The sequence below is a fragment of the Oryctolagus cuniculus genome, chromosome 17, assembly GCF_964237555.1.
Source record: "Oryctolagus cuniculus chromosome 17, mOryCun1.1, whole genome shotgun sequence".
Taxonomy (NCBI): Eukaryota; Metazoa; Chordata; class Mammalia; order Lagomorpha; family Leporidae; genus Oryctolagus; species Oryctolagus cuniculus.
In genome coordinates, this window is record NC_091448.1 from 64,384,213 (window position 1) to 64,403,561 (window position 19,349).

At 51.9% G+C, this 19,349-nt stretch overlaps 1 pseudogene; it reads left to right on the forward strand.

Moving 5' to 3' along the window:
• The first annotated feature begins 2,343 nt into the window (after positions 1-2,343).
• On the forward strand, positions 2,344-5,197 carry LOC138845932 (adenomatous polyposis coli protein 2-like; annotated as a pseudogene).
• The last annotated feature ends 14,152 nt before the right edge of the window (positions 5,198-19,349 follow it).

A 19,349-nucleotide genomic window follows, 5' to 3' on the forward strand; every position in this document is an offset into this window, starting at 1 on the left:
GCGAGAGAGAAAAGGTCTTTCTTCCACTAGTTCACCCCCCAAATGGCCACTACGGCCAGAGCTACACCTATTCAAAGCCAGGAGCCAGGTGCTTCCTCCTGGTCTTCCATGCGGGTGCAGGGCCCAAGCACTTGGGCCATCCTCCACTACCCTCCAGGGCCACAACAGAGAGCTGGACTGGAAGAGAAACAACCGGGACTAGAACCCAGCACCCATATGGGATGCCGGCACCACAGGTGGAGGATTAACCAAGTGAGCCACACACAAGACCCAAAATCTTTTTTTTTAATTATATTTAAGGTATGCAAGCTTCATGTATTTCATATATACAGATTTTGGAACACATTTTAAGTCAATTAATACAGTAAGGCTGTCAGTTATTCATGAGGCCATTTCCGTGGCTTAAATCTCCAAGCACAAGCCACCTCTCTCCCATTCACAACCTTTTCAGTAACTGCTCTCCATACTTCTCATTTTAAAATAAATGGCAAAAACAGTAGGATGCATGAATACTCCTTAATAATATAAACAATTAGGGAAAGTGGCTTATAACACAAAAGCTCTAAACATGATAGGATAATGAATTTGTATTCTGAGAAAACTGTTAATCATAGGATAATGGGAAGTTTTACTAACAGGATGCTTCAAATGTAAATAACTGCAAAATATTGTTTGTAAAGGTTAGATTTGTCTCTGAAGTTCATTTTAAGGATTATAATAATGATTATAATGGACAATATAAAAACTGGTTTTTAAGACTTTAAAATAATAATTTGTGAATTAATACAATGTATTTTTCTATTCACTAAAACAGAAACATAGAAAAATTATGGAGGTCCATACAGAAAATGATACAAAGTGATTCCAGTTAAGAATACGCAACATCAAGCATAGGCATTGTGGCACTGCTGGTTAAGCTACCACCTGTGATGCTGGCATCCTCTATTGGAGCTGGTTTGGGTGCCTAAAGCCTCACTCCTAATCCAGCTCCCTGCTAATGTTAATTCTAATGCTTCCAGCAGCAGAGGATGGCCTAAGTACTTGGGCTCCTACCACCCCAATGGGAGACTCAGATTGGGTTCCAGGCTCCTGGACTCAGCCTGGGCCAACCAAAGCCATTGTGGTCATTTGGGGCAATAAACCAGAAATTGGAAGATCTGTCAATCTCTCTCTCACTCTGCTTTTCAAATAAAATATATTGGTAACAAACAAAGGAAAAGCAACATCAAAAATTGTGAAAATCATTTGTGACCTTTCAAAAATATTTATTTGTAAGTCAGAGTTATGGGGGGGGTGGAGGGAGGGAAGGGGGGAGAGAGGGAGGGAGAAACACAAAGGTCTTCTCTGCACTAGTTCACTCCCCAAATGGCTATAACAGCTGAGTGTGGGCCAGGCTGAAGCCAGGAACCAGGAGTTTCTTTCAGGTCTCCCACATGGAGGTAGGGGCTCAAGGACTCAGACCATTCTCCCCTACTTTCCCAGGTACATCGCCAGGGAGCTGGATGGGACTTAAACAGGCACCCATGTGGGATGTGGGCACTGCAGATGGTGGCAGAGCCCGCTGTATCAAGCACTTCCCCCTATTTATTTTAGAGATGGAGCGAGAGAGAGAGAGAGAGAGAGAGAGAGAGATCTTACATTCTCTGGTTCACCCCCAAATGGCTGCAGTATCTGGGACGAGACTGGGCCAGCCAGAAGCCAGGAGCTAAGGGTTTCATCATGGTCTCCCGTATAAGTGAAGGGTCTCAAACACTTGTGTCATCCTCTGATGCTTTCCTGGGTGCATTAGCATCAGCTGGATTGGATTTGGGGAATGAACCAGTGGATGGAATACTGTCTCTGTATCTCCCTCTCTGTAACTTGGCCTCTCATATAAATAAATAAACTAATTCCAATTCATGTTAACTATTTAAACCAACTGAAAAAACTGGATTCCTCCCAAACTCCTGTTAAGCAGTTAGCATGATCTTAATTATAAAATCAGAAAAAGATACAAAGAAAATGAACTGTAGACCAATATCTCTGATGAGCATAGATGCATACATCCTCAACAAATTACTATCCAATAGAATCCATCACCACGTCAGAAAGATCACTCACCCAGACCAAGTGTGATTTATCCATCATATGCAGGGATTGTTTAATATGTGCAAATTAATAAATGTGATACATCATATTAGCTAATTGAAGAATGAAGACCATATGTATGATTATCTCAATAGATGCAGAGAAAGCATTTGATGAAACACAAAATCCTTTCATGATAAAATTTTAAGCAAACTGTGTATAGAGGGAGCATTTCTCAACACAATCAAGATAATATATGACAAACCAACAGTCACCATGATACTTTTGGGTAAAAAGCTGGAAGTATTTTCACTGAGATTCAGAACCAGACAAGGATGCCCTCTTTCATCACTGCTATTCAATACAATTCTGGAAGTTTCAGCAAGAGCCATTAGACAAAAAGAAAGAAAAGGTGTAAAATTGGAAAAGGAAGACATCAAATGATCCTTGTTTGTAGATTATATGATCTGATACATAGGGGAACCAAAAGAATCCACTAGATTATTGGAATTCATAAGAGAAATTTGCAAAGTTACAGAATATGAAATCAACACACAAATTTCAAAAGCTTTTATATACACAAACAATGTCATAGCTGAGAAAGAATTTGTAAGATCAGTCTCATTTACCATAGCTATCTCGCGGCCCCCGCCAGCCAGGTCAAGGCCCGGGGGCGCTGGCCGGAGCCCAGAGCAGACCCGGGGCACAGGCGGGAGCCGGGCCGGCCCCCAAGTGCCCACTCGGCCAGGGGTCGGGGGGGAGGGGGGAGGCAGTCCCTGTGCCTCACGACGCCCACCGAGGAGGCCATGTACTGCTTCTACGGCTATGATGAGGCGCCCTCCTCAGCCGGGCTGCCTGGCGGCGACCGTCCGCCATCCCGCGGGCCCTGAGCGGGGCGGGAAGGAGGCCCTGGCCCCAGCCAAGGCGGCTGCTCCGGCCCAGCCGCCCCCTGGCCCAGCCCCGTCTGATCGCCGATGAGACCCCACCTTGCTATTCTCTGAGCTCCTCGAGCAGCTCCCTCAGCGAGCCCGAGCCCTGTGAGCGGCCGGCCAGCCACCTGGGAGGCCCGGAGCCCACGGTCCCCCAGGCCCCCCGCCAGGGAGCCGGTGTGACAGCTCCCCCAGCCCGCGCTTGGAGGAGGCGCTCCCGCGCTGCTGCATTGGCTCAGTCATGCCCAGGCGCCGGCCCCCGGCCTCTGGTCCCCCGCGCCGCAAGGCCCCGGGCTGTCGGGCAGGATGAGTGGCCGGCAGAAGCGCCCCGGGACTGCGGCGAGGAGGCGGCCGGCTCAGACCGGGCTCCGACCTGGACAGCGTCGAGTGGCGCCAACTCCATCGTCACGTGGCTGCACCAGGCGGCCGCAGCGGCCCCCGCGAGGCCTCCTCCGAGTCCCACTCGCTCCTGTCCCTGGGGTCTGCTCTGTCCACGGGCCCCTCCCTGCAGCTATCCAAGCGCAGGAGCGGGCGTCAGCTCGGGGCCGGGGCCGGGGCGGGGAGGGCAGTGCCCGGCGGCCGGAGAAACGGAGCCTGGCCTCAGCCAAGAGCGCTCGAGCCCCCGGGTCCCTGGCGGCCCGGAGAAGCCGCACACTCAGTAGGTAGCGGCGGGGGTACCGGCCATTCTCCAGGGGCGGACAGTGATCTACGTGCCCAGCCCGGCCACCCGGCCCCAGCCCAAAGCTGTCCCTGGCCCCGGGCCACACTGAGGAAGGCGACGGAGCCCCCCAGCCCGGCACAGCCAGCAGCCGCAGGCAAGGCGCCAGCGCCCGGGCAGCAGCGCTCTCGGAGCCTGCATCGGCAGGGCAAGATCTCGGAACTGGCGGCGCTGAGCCATCCCCCCAGGAGCGCCACCCACCCTGCTCCTCTGGCCAAGACCCCTTCTTCAAGCTCTTCCCAGACCTCGCCCGCCTCTCAGCCTCTGCCCAGGAAGTCGCCCCCCGCCACCCCAGCTGCAGGGTCTCTGCACGGCCCGGCAGCCCCCCGCGTGCCCAAGACGCCGGCGCGGGCCCTGCTGGCCAAGCACCACAAGACCCAGAAGTCGCCAGTTCATAAAGAGGCCGGCCAGGCGCGGGCCGCCGCCGCCGGACAGACCCGCCCCAGAGCCGAGCCCCAGAGACCGCGAGGGGGCAGCGGGGGCGCGTGGGGGCCGACTGGGCCTGGTGCGTGTGGCCTCCGCCCGCTCCAGCGGCAGCCAGTCCTCGGACCGCTCGGGCTTCCGGCGCCAACTGACCTTCATCAAGGAGTCACCCGGCTTGCTGCGTCGCTGGCGCACGGAGCTGCTGTCCGACTCCGCCTCCACCTCCCAGGACGCGTCGCCCCGCCGCGGCCGGCCCGCGCTCCCCGCCGTCTTACTCTGCTCTTCGCGCTGCGGCGAGCTGAGGGCGGCCCCCGGGCAGCAGGCGACCCGGCCAGGGTCCGGTCCCGGCCCCGGCCCACGCCCGCGCGCGCCCTGGCGCACCAGCTCCAAAAGCCCTTCGCGCCTGCCCGTGCGCGCCCCCGTGCGGCCGGAGGTGGTCAAGCGCTGCTCCTACCTGCCCCACCTCAGCTTGGTCCGCAGGCCCAATGGCGGGGCCCCAGGAGCCCCCCCAGCGCAGGACCCCAGTGCCGCGGGAGCGATGGCTAGGTGCGGCCACTGCCCAGGGTGGTAGCGCCAGGCAGGACGTGGCGGCGCATCTGGGACCAGGACGTCGCGCACATCCTGCGCAGCACCCTGCCCGCCTCGGCCTTGTTGCTCTGGGTCGCCTCGCCCGAGGAGGGCCCCGCCGCGGAAGACCCATGAAGCCTTGGTGCAGACAGAAGAGGTGGCCCAGTCAAAGACCACCGCCAGCGCTTCCCAGCCTGGAGAGCAGGGAGCAGCCCCCCGCCCCAACCGGCGCCCCGGCCGCCCTCCTGGGCAGCGACATGGATGGGCCGGTGCCGGACAAGGGCCCTGCCTCCGCGCCCTTCACCCTTCGCCCACGAGGGCTTGGGTATCGCTGTGGGGGGGCTTCCCTGCCAGCTGGCATGGCTCCCCGAGCCACGCAGCACGTGTCCCGCCCGTCAACTATGTCCCCAGCCCCATGGCGGCGGCCATGGCCACCATGGACTCTGCCTGGGAGAAGGCCCCAGCCCCTGCCCCCGCCGGCCTCCTGGAGTAGGCCCCCGCCAGCCTGGCGGATGCTGTGCAGATGCGCCTAGCAGGCCAGCTCACTGCGGCCTCACCTCGCCAAGGCCTCCTCTCAGAAGGGAATGGGGTGCAAGTGCCCGCCCTAGAGGCGACCCCGGGGGAGCCACTGCTGCAACCCCAAGGCTCACCCGGCCGAGGGGAGGGAGCAGGCTCAGGAGGCGGGCTGGGGCTGTCAGCGCTGAGCAGGACAGGAGCCTGTAATTACTGCTCCTGCTAATTCCTTAATGAGGGCTCCACCAGTTGGTTTCCCCTCCCAGCCTCAGCTGGGGGAGCAGGGGTGTGGGCTGGAGCCCAGACAGCGCCCCGGGGGGCCCGAGGGAAAGGTGGCAGGGAGGGGAGGGGGCTGTCAGGCTACCCTGGACCCCCACCCACCCACAGGGGGAGGCTGGAGGACAGCAAGCTTGTGAGAGGGACGGGGTTCCTCCGGGGATGCTGGGGTTGGGCTAACCCTGCTGCCCTGGGATGCCACTGCCCGGCCAAGGCACAGTGGGCAAGGCAGGCATGGGGCAGAAGGGCGCCTCGCTCTATGCCTCCCTCCCAGCTTCCTCTGCATGGACCACGTGGACAGCACAAGGACCACGGGACCCCAGGGCCATCACAGCCCAGGGACCGGAGCCTCATCACACCCCAGGAGCCTGAATGCAGCAGGAGAGGGGGCCCCGCGGCCCTGCCCACCTCCACAGAGGAGCGCGCTGCAGAGAGAGCCGGCGACCTCTTTCCTGCAGAATTTGGCTGGGGGAAGGGAACCTACAGGTGGCTGCCCAGCAGGGCTACCCCCTCACCCCATCCCCCAGGAGGGGGCTTCACCTGCTGTATCCTGTGCTCCACACCCTTGGGCCTTGGCCAGACAGCCGCAGGCAGCCGCCCGAGCGGGCACCCCTTCAGGCCCCACCCGTGCCCCACAGGACACAGCCCAGGAGGAGCAGGGGTGGTCCCCAAGCTCCAGGGTGCACCCCAGGTGCCACGCACTTCCTTCTAGGCCACGGCTGCCAAGCAGGGGTCCTGGGGAGCCTGGGGCAGCCGGCCAGGAGATGACCAGCAGCAGGGGTGAGGCAGTGCCTGAGGCCTCTGCACACACGGACTGCTGGGTGTCCCCAGGCCTGGGGCTCAGGGCTGCTCCCAGAGCAGTGAGGGGGAGACGCAGGCACAGCTCACCCTGCCCAGCGTGGGGAGATCACAGAGTGACCTTTGGGCAATGGAGCTGAGGCGGGGCTGCAGGCCCTGTCCTGGGGACCGGGTCTTGCCCAGCCCCTGACCCTGGACACCAGTACCCCCCCCCAGCCATTCCCAGGGCCACTCAGAATGGGCGGCCACTTGGCGGCCTTCCCTCCGCCCACCCACCTGTTCCTCATGCCCTGCAGCTCCCACGTGTACTTAGCACAGCCCCCCCCCGCCAGCACCCCATGTAAAGCTGCGGGTTCGCGGAAGGACCACGACCCCCCGCACCCATGTCCCACAGCTTTAATAAATGGAGCTGTCCAGTCGCCTCTTGCTGCATAAGTGGGGCGGGGCGGGCCTCCCACGCTGGCCACGAGCAGGGAGGCCAGGGGTCCCCGCTGGCCCGGGAAGACTGTCCCACTGGGGCGTCTCTGTCCGGCTCCTTCCTTGGCTGTGGCCCAGGCTCTGTCAGGCCCGACAGTGCCCAGTGGGCTGGGGGGGGGTCTCTGCCCTGGCTGAACGGCTGTGGCTGGGGTCTCTGAGGCTCAGGCAGCAGAAGAGAAACTCCTGTGGCCCTGGGGCTTGGCCCTGCCCCTCGGGACGCAGAGAACCGGGGGCCGGCGTGGCCTCTGTCCCAGGGAGGGCGTCCAGCTCCTGGCCTGTGGCCACTCTGCTGTCCGCTGCATCAGCCTCTCCCACGGTGACGAAGGGGTGGCTCCTGCCCAGGAGTGGCAACATGAGGCCTGCCAGCCCCCGCCAGGACAGCTGGCTCCCCCTCTCGGCCAGGGAGTGGTGCGCCGGGCTACCGCCAGGCAACGGAGCACAGAGTGGCCCCGTGAGATGGGCAGAGTCCACTGGGGGGAGCTGGTCCCGGGTGCCCACACAGGGTCCGCTGGTGGGAGGTGGTCTCAGGCACCCATACAGGGTCCAGCCTGGGCCCAGGGTGGGGAAGGGCTCAGGTCAGCTGGAGGAGGCACCAGGCAGCACCGTGCACATCACGTGGCAAATGTCCAGCTCCAGCTCAGCACCGGCTCACCGCAGGCCCTGGTATTGCTGCCTCAGCCCCTTGCCTGCCCGCTGCAGCTGTGCTTTGGCAGCCATCTAGGCCCGGCACTGCTGGTACTGCCACTCCTGCTGAGCCTCAGGGTCCTCACTCTTCCTGGGGTCTCCTGGGAGGTCTGGGACAGCATGAGGAAGAGTCAGTCGTGAGGGAACCCCCGAGACCAGAGCCACCCAGCAGGAGGGAGCCCAGCCTGGGGACGCAGGTGCCTGTAGAGCCCTACACAGCACAAGCCCACCCTGGCGGCCTGGGCGCCCCACAGTCACTCTTGGGGGCCCATACATGACCTGGCACCTCACATGCCAGCCGAAGCACACCAATCTCAATAGCGGGGTCCCTGCCACCCACACGGAGCTCTGGGTTCCCACGTACCTGCTGTGCTCGTCTATCAGATTGTTCTAGAAATGCTCTCCTCAGCAATGATGGAAACAGCAGGGCCCACACCAGGGCTGCCGGCTGCCGCCAGCAGGGAACCGGATCAGATGCCGAGCAGCCCAGATCACAGGCGGCGGCTTCGCCCTCCATGCCACAGACCCGGCCCCTCTCAGGGCCCTGTCCCTGAGGAGGGCCAGGGCTAAGGGTGGCCCCAAGAGATGGACAGGGCCCATTGTGGGGGGAGCCGGTCCTGGGCACCCACACAGCCCAGCTGGCGCCCAGGCCAGGGAAGAAGGGCCCAGGTCAGCCCAAGGCAGAATGCAATTTGTTTTTTTGCCAAATGGGCTGTGGCAATTCCTAGGAAGATGCACCCCAAGCGAAGCGAGACTGCATGGGGGGTTGTGGGGGAGCGTGGCCGTGACCCTCAGAGGCAGCAATGGGACAGCAGTGTGCCGACACACGTGGTCCATGACCCCCCAACACACACATGGTCCACAATCCCCCCATGCGGTCCACGACCCCCCCACACACCTGGTCCAGGACCCCACACATGTGGTCCACGACCCCACACACGTGGTCCATGATCCACACACACACATGGCCCACAACCCCATACAAACACACACATGGTCCACGAACCCCCCACACACATATGGTCCATGACCTCCCATGTGGTCCAGGGCTGGAGCAGCAGCAGGAAGACAGGCAGCCTGGCCCCACCTGGTCAGCAAACACGTTTTGCTGAAAGGAGGGAGTGGGTCCACTCCTGTGGCACTACAGCCACCAGCTCCTTCCTGGCCATGGCCAGGAACCTGGCCTCGAACCTCGGCCAGACACCTGCTCGCTACAGGAGACTCGCGACAGACAAAAGGCAGCCGGTGACTGAAACACAGCTCAGCCCGGGTTCTGCCAGGTGCCCTGTCCCACAGAACCTCCGGCAGACGGCAGCAGCCCATGGTGATGCCGAGCAACCCCGGGTCACACACAGCACGGCACAGAATGTGGTAGTACAGCTGGGGTTGTTTAATTCATCTGACGGGAGGGGAGAGAGAGAGAGAGATGGAGGGAACAAGGAAGGGGGGGGGAGAGGGAGAGAGGGAGAGAGAGAAAGAGGGAGAGAGGGAGAGAGAGATCCTCTATCTGTGGTTAACTCCCCAAATGGCCACAACAGCCGGGGCTGGGCCAGGCCGGAGCCAGGTGCTCCCTCCTGATCCCACGAAGGCACAGGGCCCCAGTATAACTTAATTATAAAAAGTTGGCTCCCGGGGCCAGTGCTGTGGTGTAGCAGTAAAGCTGCTGCCTGGGACTCTGGCATCCCATAGGGGTGCCAGTTCAAGTCCCAGCTGCTCCACTTCTGATCCAGCTCTTTGCTGTGCGCTGGGAGAGTAGTGGAGGATGCCCCAAGTGCTTGGGCCCCTGCACCCACGTGGGAGACCTGGATGGAGCTGGAGCTCCTGACTCCTGATCAGCCCAGCTCCAGCCGCTGCAACCATTTGGGGAGTGAACCAGTGGATGGATCTCCCTCTGTCTCTAATGTCTTTCTCAAAAAAGAAAGAAAGAGAAAAAACAATAGGTTCCCATAGAATCCTCAGGCTTCGGTCCACCGGGCGTGTCTGGGGAGGGCGGGGGTGGCACTCTGGGTCCGTCTGGGCCCAGGGCTCAGTACAGCTGAGCACCTTGTGGAGACCACAGAGTCCACCCCGATCCTGCATGCGGAACCCTGTCTTCGCACACCCCACTTCTCAGCTCCACCCCAGGCTGGGTCGGAAACCCCTGCGACCCCCACCACGGCCCCTGTCCCATGGCGCTCTCCCCCTCCATTAATGGCACCAACGCCTTCCTCGGCCCCAGGGCCACGCACGGGACCCAAGGTCCTGCCCAGCTCCCGCTCCTGAGGCCTCGGGTCCAACCCCTGCCCTGCCCTGGCCCGAGCCCCCTACCTTCCAGGGCCAGCGCGGTGAAGACAGGGTCTTGGGCTGGTGCCCTGTGCACGTCCTCCAGGATCTGCTCCACTGTGGGCAGCACCACGCACTTCTTGGCCTTGGAGCCCATGCCTGCAGGTGGCAGACGAGGCCATCACAAGGCGCGTCCCCATCTTGGCCACTGCCTGGTGAGGCCATGCACACCTGGGGAGCCTGCCCTGCCCTGGCCACAAGGGGTGGCAGGGAGCCAGGCTGGGACCCCGCCCCGGCCTCCTGGTCCCGGTGAACCACAACAGCCAGCCCATGACTCACCGGGTGGCAAAGTATTATTATAATAAATGAAATGATATAGGAAAACATAATAGATCAATTAAAAGGAAGAGATAATAAAAAATACAAGAGTTGTCAAGATTCCCAAAACAGCCATCCAAATAGGTGAAAAATGATAAAGACAATCACTGAGTGTTTAGATTACATGTTGAAAATATTTAATAAAACTCAGCTTCTAATAAAAAAACCTTATATCAGTGAAAACAAGCAGAAAGTAACTTCTTCAATCTGATCAAGATTAAAAGAAACCTACAAAAACCAACACAACTAATACTTTTCCCTGGACGTAAGCCTACACCCAGATGCCACCACTGTTTCTTTTCAACTTTCTATTGTAAGAATTATACACAAAGAATTATATAGGATGACACTTAAGCACCGAAATAATTCATAAAATCTAATAATAAATACAACTGATACATAAATTTAACAATATTACTGAAAAGATTAATGCATAAAATCCACTAATTACTAAGTACCAGCAAGAAACAAACAGAAAATAATATTAAAGGGCAAGAGGCAGACTAGAAAACAAATATCTAGGAGAGATGAAAAAAAGGATTGAGTTTGTAATATCTGTAAACATTCTTAATATTAAAACCCCACAGAGAAATGAGTCAGCAATATGAAGAAAACAAAAAAGACCAAAGCCAATAATCTCTAACTCACCTAAGTAGGTTACTGCAGCCTCCAGGTGGGATTCTCCCAGGAAGACCCATGGGGAGGCAGGAGGGTCCCAGCAGGTGGCAGGACCCTGCTGGTGAAAGGGTGCAGCCCTGGAGGAGGCCCTTGGCTCCTGAACCCAGACCTCACCTCTCTACCTATCTGGAGTGGCCTGGAGTTCCTGTCCCTGCTGTAAACGATGCTGATTTGTTGTGTCTTCTGGGTCCTGTGTGCTGATGGCTATGTGAGCTGTCCAATCAGGCACGGTGACGTCACTGCCACATAATCACACTGGATTGTGACATCACAGAGTTCCAAATTCCTGGAGGAGAGAGGTCCAAGGAGGGGCCTCTGCCGCTGGGAGACTCCGGAGGTAGTGTGGCATCTGCTGTTCTCTGACCTTGTCCCCCACAACACAGCCCATCTTGGATGCCCGGGAATGGTGAGTGTGTGTGGCCACGTGTCCAGAGTGGAGGAAGGGGAAGCTGGTGGTACCTGTTGGCAGGACACAGGCTCCCAGAGGGCATCTCTGGAACCTTGGGCCCCATCTTGCTGTCAGCACAGCACTTCCCTGGGTTCCTTGTGGTCTAGCGGGTGGGGCCTGGACTGGCACCCAGGACCCAGGAACCCTGCCCCTTCCCTGTTAGCAGAGAAGTCTGTGGGGAGCTGAGTGGCAGCAGCCCCACATCTCCCCGATTGTGCAGTGGGGACAGAGTGGTCACTAGGGAGCAGCAGTGCTGTGTGTATGGGGTTCATGCACGTGAGGAACTGTCATCTGTGGGGTCCTCAGTTCTTTCTTCCCATGCGGGAAACAGGGTGTCAATTCCAGGACCTGGCCTTTCTGCGTAGCTTTCTAGGAAATACCCCAGTAGTTTTAGTATGTGCAATTATTAACTAGAAACAGTGTAGAATGCCTAACGATTTCTAAAATTTACAAGAAGGTTGAAACTGTTTAAATTTATTAAACAGTTTTTATGTGAGACTGTCAAGAAAACTTGAGAAAACGTCTACTTTATTACACACAATCCATTTTTAAAGAGATCATATAAATAGATGTTTTTGTACTGATATTTGGTAAGTAATGACAGATTTCCCATGAGACTTTTTGTAAAGGAATTAGGACACATATTAGTTTCTCATTTAATGTCTTCATTTTTAAATATTATTTATAACCATTCACTATATTCCCACTAAACTAGGGTCTTTTGGAATTTTACTTGTTAAAATTTTCTTTGGTGAAGTATTAAGACTTTTTTTTTTTTTACTGTAAAGTGTATTTAAAATGCTATCTCAAAAACTAAAGAAAAAATACAAGGAAGAAGAGTGGGAGAGTGAGAAGAAGGATATATCATTATGCTTTTAGAATTGTGTATACAAACAATATTGCATCTGTTTAAAAAACTACCAATTTGGCTGGTGCCACAGCTCACTAGGCTAATCCTCTGTCTACGGCGCCGGCACCCCGGGTTCTAGTCCCAGTTGGGGCACCAGATTCTATCCCAGTTGCTCCTCTTCCAGTCCAGCTCTCTGCTGTGACCCGGGAGTGCAGTGGAGGATGGCCCAAGTGCTTGGGCATGCACTCACATGGGAGAGCAGGAGGAAGCACCTGGCTCCTGGCTTCGGATCAGCACAGCGTGCCAGATGTACGGGCCATTTCGGGGGTAAACCAATGGGAGGAAGATCTTTCTCTCTGTCTCTCTCTCACACTGTCTAACTCTGCCTGTCAAAAAGAAAAAAACAACTACCAATTTGACAAATATTTAAATATGGAATTTGACAAATATTTAAAACAAAATGAGACATTGTAGATACTTTTATTTTGATTATCATTCTTATCTAGGAGATCAGAAAGCAATCCTATCTTCTCATGTTAAAATATCCTAATATATTAGAGTGATTACAGTTCTGGCTCCTGGCTTCAGTATGGCCCAGTCCTGGCCATCGTGGCCGTTTGGAGAGTGGACCATCAGATGGAAGATCAGCAAGGGTCCCAGAAGTGCCCCCTGGAGGACATGAACAGACCGTTTAGAACATCAGTGCATGCCAAGGTTGGGTCTCTGCAAGCCACAGGCTCCCTGCTCCTCTGTCCTGCCCCAGTCACTATTAAACCATTTAGGGAGTATGAAGCAAAATTACAGGGCAGAGACATGGGCACGGAGGATACTCACAGAGAAGGGAACCCCGAACTCTTAGCTCCTGCCTCTCTGCCATGCAGATATGGTGGTCACTGTGCTGCTGTGACAGCCGGTTAGGGACAGGGTGGCCATGGGGGCCTTGGTGGGAAGTGAGACGACCACTATGCCCAGGCATCCTGCAGAGATACAGGGCCCGATTCTGAGGGTGGCAAGTAGGCCAACACTGCTTCACCTCACACTCACTCTTACACAGGGGCGGGCAGGAGCACTTGGCCCCTGTGAAACTGCCCTGCCAGGTAGATCAGAGGCCTGTGGAGCTGCGAGCATGCCACCGGGAGACACAACGGAGCCAAACTGGACAGAGAAAGTAGCACCTGCCATGCTGTGTGCTGAGCTCTTTGATTCATTGGTGGCTTCTGCGCCTGACCTCCCCATGGGACTGGCTGCCAGGCTTGGTAGAGGAAGTCTGTCTGAGAACCCTGTGGCCAGGCAAGGGCTTCCTTGACTGACCCTACTTGCTGCACAGAATTTTGGCACTAAATTATGCTGTTTCCTTAAAGCTTTATTTTACATTTATTGGTTTATTGTACTCAGAACTACACATTACTTGGGTGAAGGTGGAGAAGCAGGGTGGCATGCACCTGTGCAGCCTGGAATGTGACCATGGAATTGAGGAGTGACTGTAACTGGTGGTTACTTGTTACATGGTGACACAGCTGCTCAGTCTCAAGTGCCTGTTAAATTGTGAGGTGTCACAGAGTCAAAAACATTATGGAAAAATAAAGTACATATCTGTCTAGACTTGATACTGGTATAATATTTTCATTTTTTGATGTAGTCTAATTTATATTTTATTTATTACTTTTTTAAGATTTATTTATTTATTTGAAAGTCAGAGTTACACAGAGAGAGAAGGAGAGGCAGAGAGAGAGGTCTTTCATCCACTGGTTCACTCCCCAACTGGCTGCAACGGCTGGAGCTGCACCAATCCAAAGCCAGTAGCCAGAAGCTTCCTCCAGGTCTTCCCACATGGGTGCAGGGACTCAAACACTTGGGCCATCTTCCACTGCTTTCCCAGGCCATAGCAGAGAGCTGGATCAGAAGCAGAGCAGTCCAGACTAGAACCAGTGCGAATATGGGATGCCGACACTGAAGGTGGCAGCTTAACCTGCTACACCACAGGGCCAGCTCCTAGTCAAATTTATATTAATCTTTCCTTCTGTCCAGTACATCCATAAAGCTTCACTTAATTTTGTCTTATTTTCAATAGCTAAACATAGTTTTTATCTTTTTCTTTGAGGCAGCCTTTGGAGAGATGACCCTCACATTAATCTAATCAGGACTCTAGTTTTAGTGATTTTGATATTTTGATACTCCTGGATTCTACATTGCTTTTCTCTCCTACTGAATCTTCATCAAGAAAGGCCCAACATGGCCTGGCACTGTGCCTCAGTGGGTTAGGCCATGGCCTGATGTGCTGGCATCCCTTATGGGTGCTGGTTCATGTCCCAGCTGCTCCACTTCTGATCCTGCTCCCTGCCATTGCATCTGTGAAAGGTGCTGAGGATGGCCCAAGTTCTTTGACCCCTGCACCCACGTGCGAGACTGGAAAGAAACTCCTGGCTCCTGGCTCTGGCTGGTCTGGGCCTTGGGCATTTCGGCAATTCTGGGAGTGAACTAGCAGATGGAAGACCTCTCTCTCTCTCTCTCTCTCTCTCTCTCTCTCTCTCTTCTTCTTCTTCTTCCCTTTGTAACTCTGCTTTTCAAATAAGTCTTAAAAAATAAAGATCCAGCATTTGCTGAGGTCTGAATTTCTAGTCACTTCTTTATGCTCTCCATTCCCCTCTTTTTGAAACAGAATTTCTGTAAGAGTTTGCCAAGCATTTGCTGCCATTTTATGTGGGTGTGGTGGGAGCAGTAAATTTGATGTTGGTTTCACAAATATAAAGATGGAGAGGGATGAAGGCAAGGAACTATACACCTATCAGTTCATCAGAGAAACCTATACCCCACCCCACCCCAGGGGCTCATGACTGCCATTTTCAAAATTAACTGCACCTCTCAAAAGGTCCCTATGCAATTATAGCATTCATCCAAGGGCTGTCTTTTCAGTCCCTGTGAATACCATCAAAGGATTTAGATTGTAAAATTAAATGTTAATTCCTCATGATTTTTTTAAAAATATGTAAGTCTTCAGAGAGGCATATGTTTTCCGATGAATAGAAGGATTTGGTTTACTATTATTTACCCCAACCTGTCTAGATTAGAGGATAAATTGTTTTCTGACTCTTAATTTGAAAGATGTATATTGAAATGACTTGTTCTTTGTATTAGTGTCTTAATATACATGTTTATATATATATATGCTTTTGCTATCACATATATACATACATTACACACACACATATATCTGAGGATACTTCAAAAAATTGAGAGAAAATAGAGTTAAAAGAATTCTGGCGCAGGCCTTGTGGCACAGCAAGCTGGACACTACTAGAGACACCTGTATCCAATACTGGAGTGCTGACTGAAGTCCTGGCTACTTTTTCTTTCTTTTTTTTTAAGATTTATTTATTGTTTGAAAGGCAGAGCTACAGAGAGGCAGAGAGAGAGAGAGAGAGAGAGAGAGAGAGAGGTCTTCCATCCAATGGTTCACTCCCCAGATGGCTGCAATGGATGAGCCTGGCCAGTCTGAAGCCAGGAGCCAGAAGCTCCCTCCAGGTCTTCCCACACAGGTGCAGGAGCCCAAGCTCTTGGGCCATCTTCCACTGCTTTCCCAGGCTACAGCAGAGAACTGGATCAGAAGTAAAGCAGCCAGGTCTCAAACTGGCACCCATATGGGATTCCAGCAGTGCAGGCAGTGGTTTTACCTGCTATGCCACAGCCCCGGCCCCTGGCTACTCTATTTCTGATTCAGCTCCTTGTTAATGAATCCTGGGAGACAGCAGATGATGCCAAATACTTGTGCATCTTTCACTCATTTGGGAGACAAGATCATCATCCTGGCTCCTAGCCTTGGCTAGGACCAGCCCTGGCTGTAGCAGACATTTAGGAAGTGAACCAGAGAATAAAAGATCTGTTTCCCCTTCTCTCTTCTCTTTCTCTATCTAACTTTTCAAGTAGCTGAAAATAAACTCCACTGTGAGAGACACTGTGGGAAGTAGCTGAAAATAAATGCCACTAAGAGACTGCTGAAACTCAGGGCTGGTGCTGTGGCATAGCAGGTAAAGCCGTTGCCTGCCATGCTGGCATCCAATATGGGTGCTGGTTCTAGTCCCAGCTGCTCCACTTCTAATCCAGGTCTCTGCTATGTTCTGGGAAAGCAGCAGGAGATGCCCCTACACCTATGTGGGAGTCCCGGAAGAAACTCCTGGCTCCTGGCTTCAGATTGGTGCAGCTCCAGCTGTTGCAGCCATCTGGGGAGTGAACTATCAGATGGAAGACCTCTCACTCTCTCACTCTTCCTCTCCTTCTCTCTCTCTCTCTCTCTCTCTCTCTCTTTCTCTTTCTGCCTCTCCTTCTCTGTCTGTGTACTCTGACTTTAAAGTAAATAAATAAATCTTAAAAAAAGAGACTGCTGAAACTTTTAAGAGAGTTTGGTAAAGTTGCAAGATATGAAATCAACACACAAATATCAATACCCTTTGTATACACAGAAAAATGCCATGGCAGAGAAAGAACATGTAAGATCAGTATCATTCACAAAGCTACAAAATATTTCAATACCTTAAAATAAATTCAACCAAGGATGTCAAAGTTCTCTACAATGAAAATTACAATATATTAAAGCAAGAAATCAAAGAAGACACAAAAAAATGGAAGAACCTTCCACGCTTGTAGATTGGAAGAATTGACATAATCAAAATGCCCATACTATCCATAGCAATTTACATATTCAAAGTTATCCTAAAAACAGATAAGCAAAAAAAAAAAAACCTCAAAGTGGTCCAAATGAAAGTACCAATGACATTCTTCTCTGATCTACAGGAAACAACGCTAAAATTTGTATGGAAGTACAAGAGACCCCAGATAGCTAGAGCAATTGTAAACAAGAAAAAAAAAGCCACAGGTATCACAATAACAAACTTCAAGTTATCTTGCAAGGCACTTATGTTCAAAACAAGCCTGGTACAGGCATAAAAATAGACATATAACCAAGGGAACAGAATAGAAACCCCAGAAATCAATCCACACCTCTATAGCTAACTAATCTTTGACAAAGGAACTAAAATTGATCCTTGAAGAAAGGCCCGTCTCTCTCTTTCTTTTTTAAAAAAGATTTATTTATTTGAAATTTAGCATTGCATATAAGAGGAGAGGGAGAGGGAGGGAGGGAGGGAGGGAGGGAAGGAGGGAGAGAGAGAGAGAGAGAGAGAGAGAGAGAGAGAGAGGTAGGTCTTCCATCTACTGGTTTACTCCCCAATTGGCTGCAATGGCCAGAGCTGCTCTGATCTGAAGGTAGGAGCCAGGAGTTTCCTCTGGGACTCCCACAAGGGTGCAGGGCCCCAAAGGCTTGGGCCATCCTCCACTGCTCTCCCAGGCCATAGCAGAGAGCTGGATGAGAAATGGAACAGCTGGGATACGAACTGGTGCCCATATGGGATGCTGGCACTGCAGGTGTTAGCTTTACCTGCTACATAGGCATTGGCTTTACCTGCTATGCCACAGTGCCAGCCCCCAGGCCAGTCTCTTCAACAAAGTGTTGCAAGATGATATTGAATCTCCACATGAAGAAATGTGAAACAAGACCTCTATCTTATACGTTATACAAAAATCAACTCAAATGGATCAGGGATCTAAATCTATGTATGACCTGATACCAGCAAATTACTAGGGAACATTGCAGAAATTTTGGCATAGGCAAAGACTTCTTAGAGAAGACCCAGAAGCACAGGCAATAAAAGCAAAAATAAACAAATAGGACTACATCAGGCTAAGAATCTTCTGTACTGCAAAGGAAACAGCAAAGTGAAGAAGCAACCGATAGAACAGGAGAAAATATTGCAAACTATGCAACTGATAAGAGATTAATATCCGGAATCCATAAAGAGCTCAAGAAACTCATCAAAAGAAAACAAACAATCCAGTTAAGAAATGGGTAAAGGACACGATCAGGCATTTTTCAAAGGATGAAATTCAAATGGCCAACAGACACCTGAACAATACCCAGGATAATAGCCATCAAGGAAATGAGAACAAAAACCACAATGAAGTTTTCCCTCATCACAATTAGAACAGCTACTATATTAAAATCAATAAACCATAAATGTGAGTGAGGATGTCAGGGAAAAGCTGGGAATGTAAACTGGTACCGCCATTGTAGAAGACAGTATGAAGATACCTCAGAAATCTGAAAACAAATCTACCATATGACCCAGCCATCACACTTCTGGGAATTTACCCAAAAAATGAAAGCAGCATATGAGAGAGTTTATCTGTACCCCTATGTTTAATGCAGCTCAATTTGCAGTAGCTAAGATACAGAATCAACCCAGATGCTCATCAACCAATGTTTATATAAAGAAAATGTGGTACATATAAACTATGGAATGCTACTTAGCCATAAAAAACAATGAAATTTTGTTGGTTGCAACAAAATGGTTGCAACTGGAATCCATTATACCTAGTGAAATAAACCAGTCCCAATGAGAAAAATGTTTTCCATGATCTGTGGTAACTAACAGAGTACAAAAATTGAATGTATATGAGCGAAATGGACATTTTGTGGTTTGATTATTGTTTACAGCTCTTGTCTCTACCTTTGAAGAACAGTGTTTTGTTTGTTTCTCCGTCTTACTGCTTGTTACATGTGACTTGTTACTACTTGTGTTAGAGGGGGGTTAAGCTTATGATTATAAAATAAACTGAAAGTAAGTCATTGTAAAAATTAAAAGAAAGAGTAAGAAAGGAATGATAAGGGAGGGTAGAGTAGGAAGTATCACAATGCACCTAAATCTGCATATGTGAAATACATGAAATTTACTCAACTTTTATAAGTTTAAAAATTATTTTAAAAACCCAAAGTACTGAGTTTCTTAAATGTTAAAACTATCACTCCTTCAAATGTCACTTACCTAATGGCAATGTTGGTTATTTTTTCAGCCCTAACTTCCCCCAAATAACTGCAAGTCATATAAGATCAGAAGCCATTTCTCCCTATCATACCTTACATCATCCCTCACTCCATCCCAACACCAATGGTGGTATTTCAATATATCTGGTCACTAATACATTCCATAGCAAGTAAAGTAAATGTGATCCAAAAACTTATTGAGATTTTCCTGTATGCTTTATTTTAAGCACTTTAGAAAGATTAGCTGCTTTATTTCTCACATTTATCCTAGGAATTGCAGCTTTTAATACCTCCATTTTACACACAAGAAAACTGAGATTCATTAAGTAACCTAAGGAACAAGTAAATGACAGAGGCAGAATGAAAACCCAGGTGGTTGAGTCCAGGTTCCATGCTGCTACTCCACA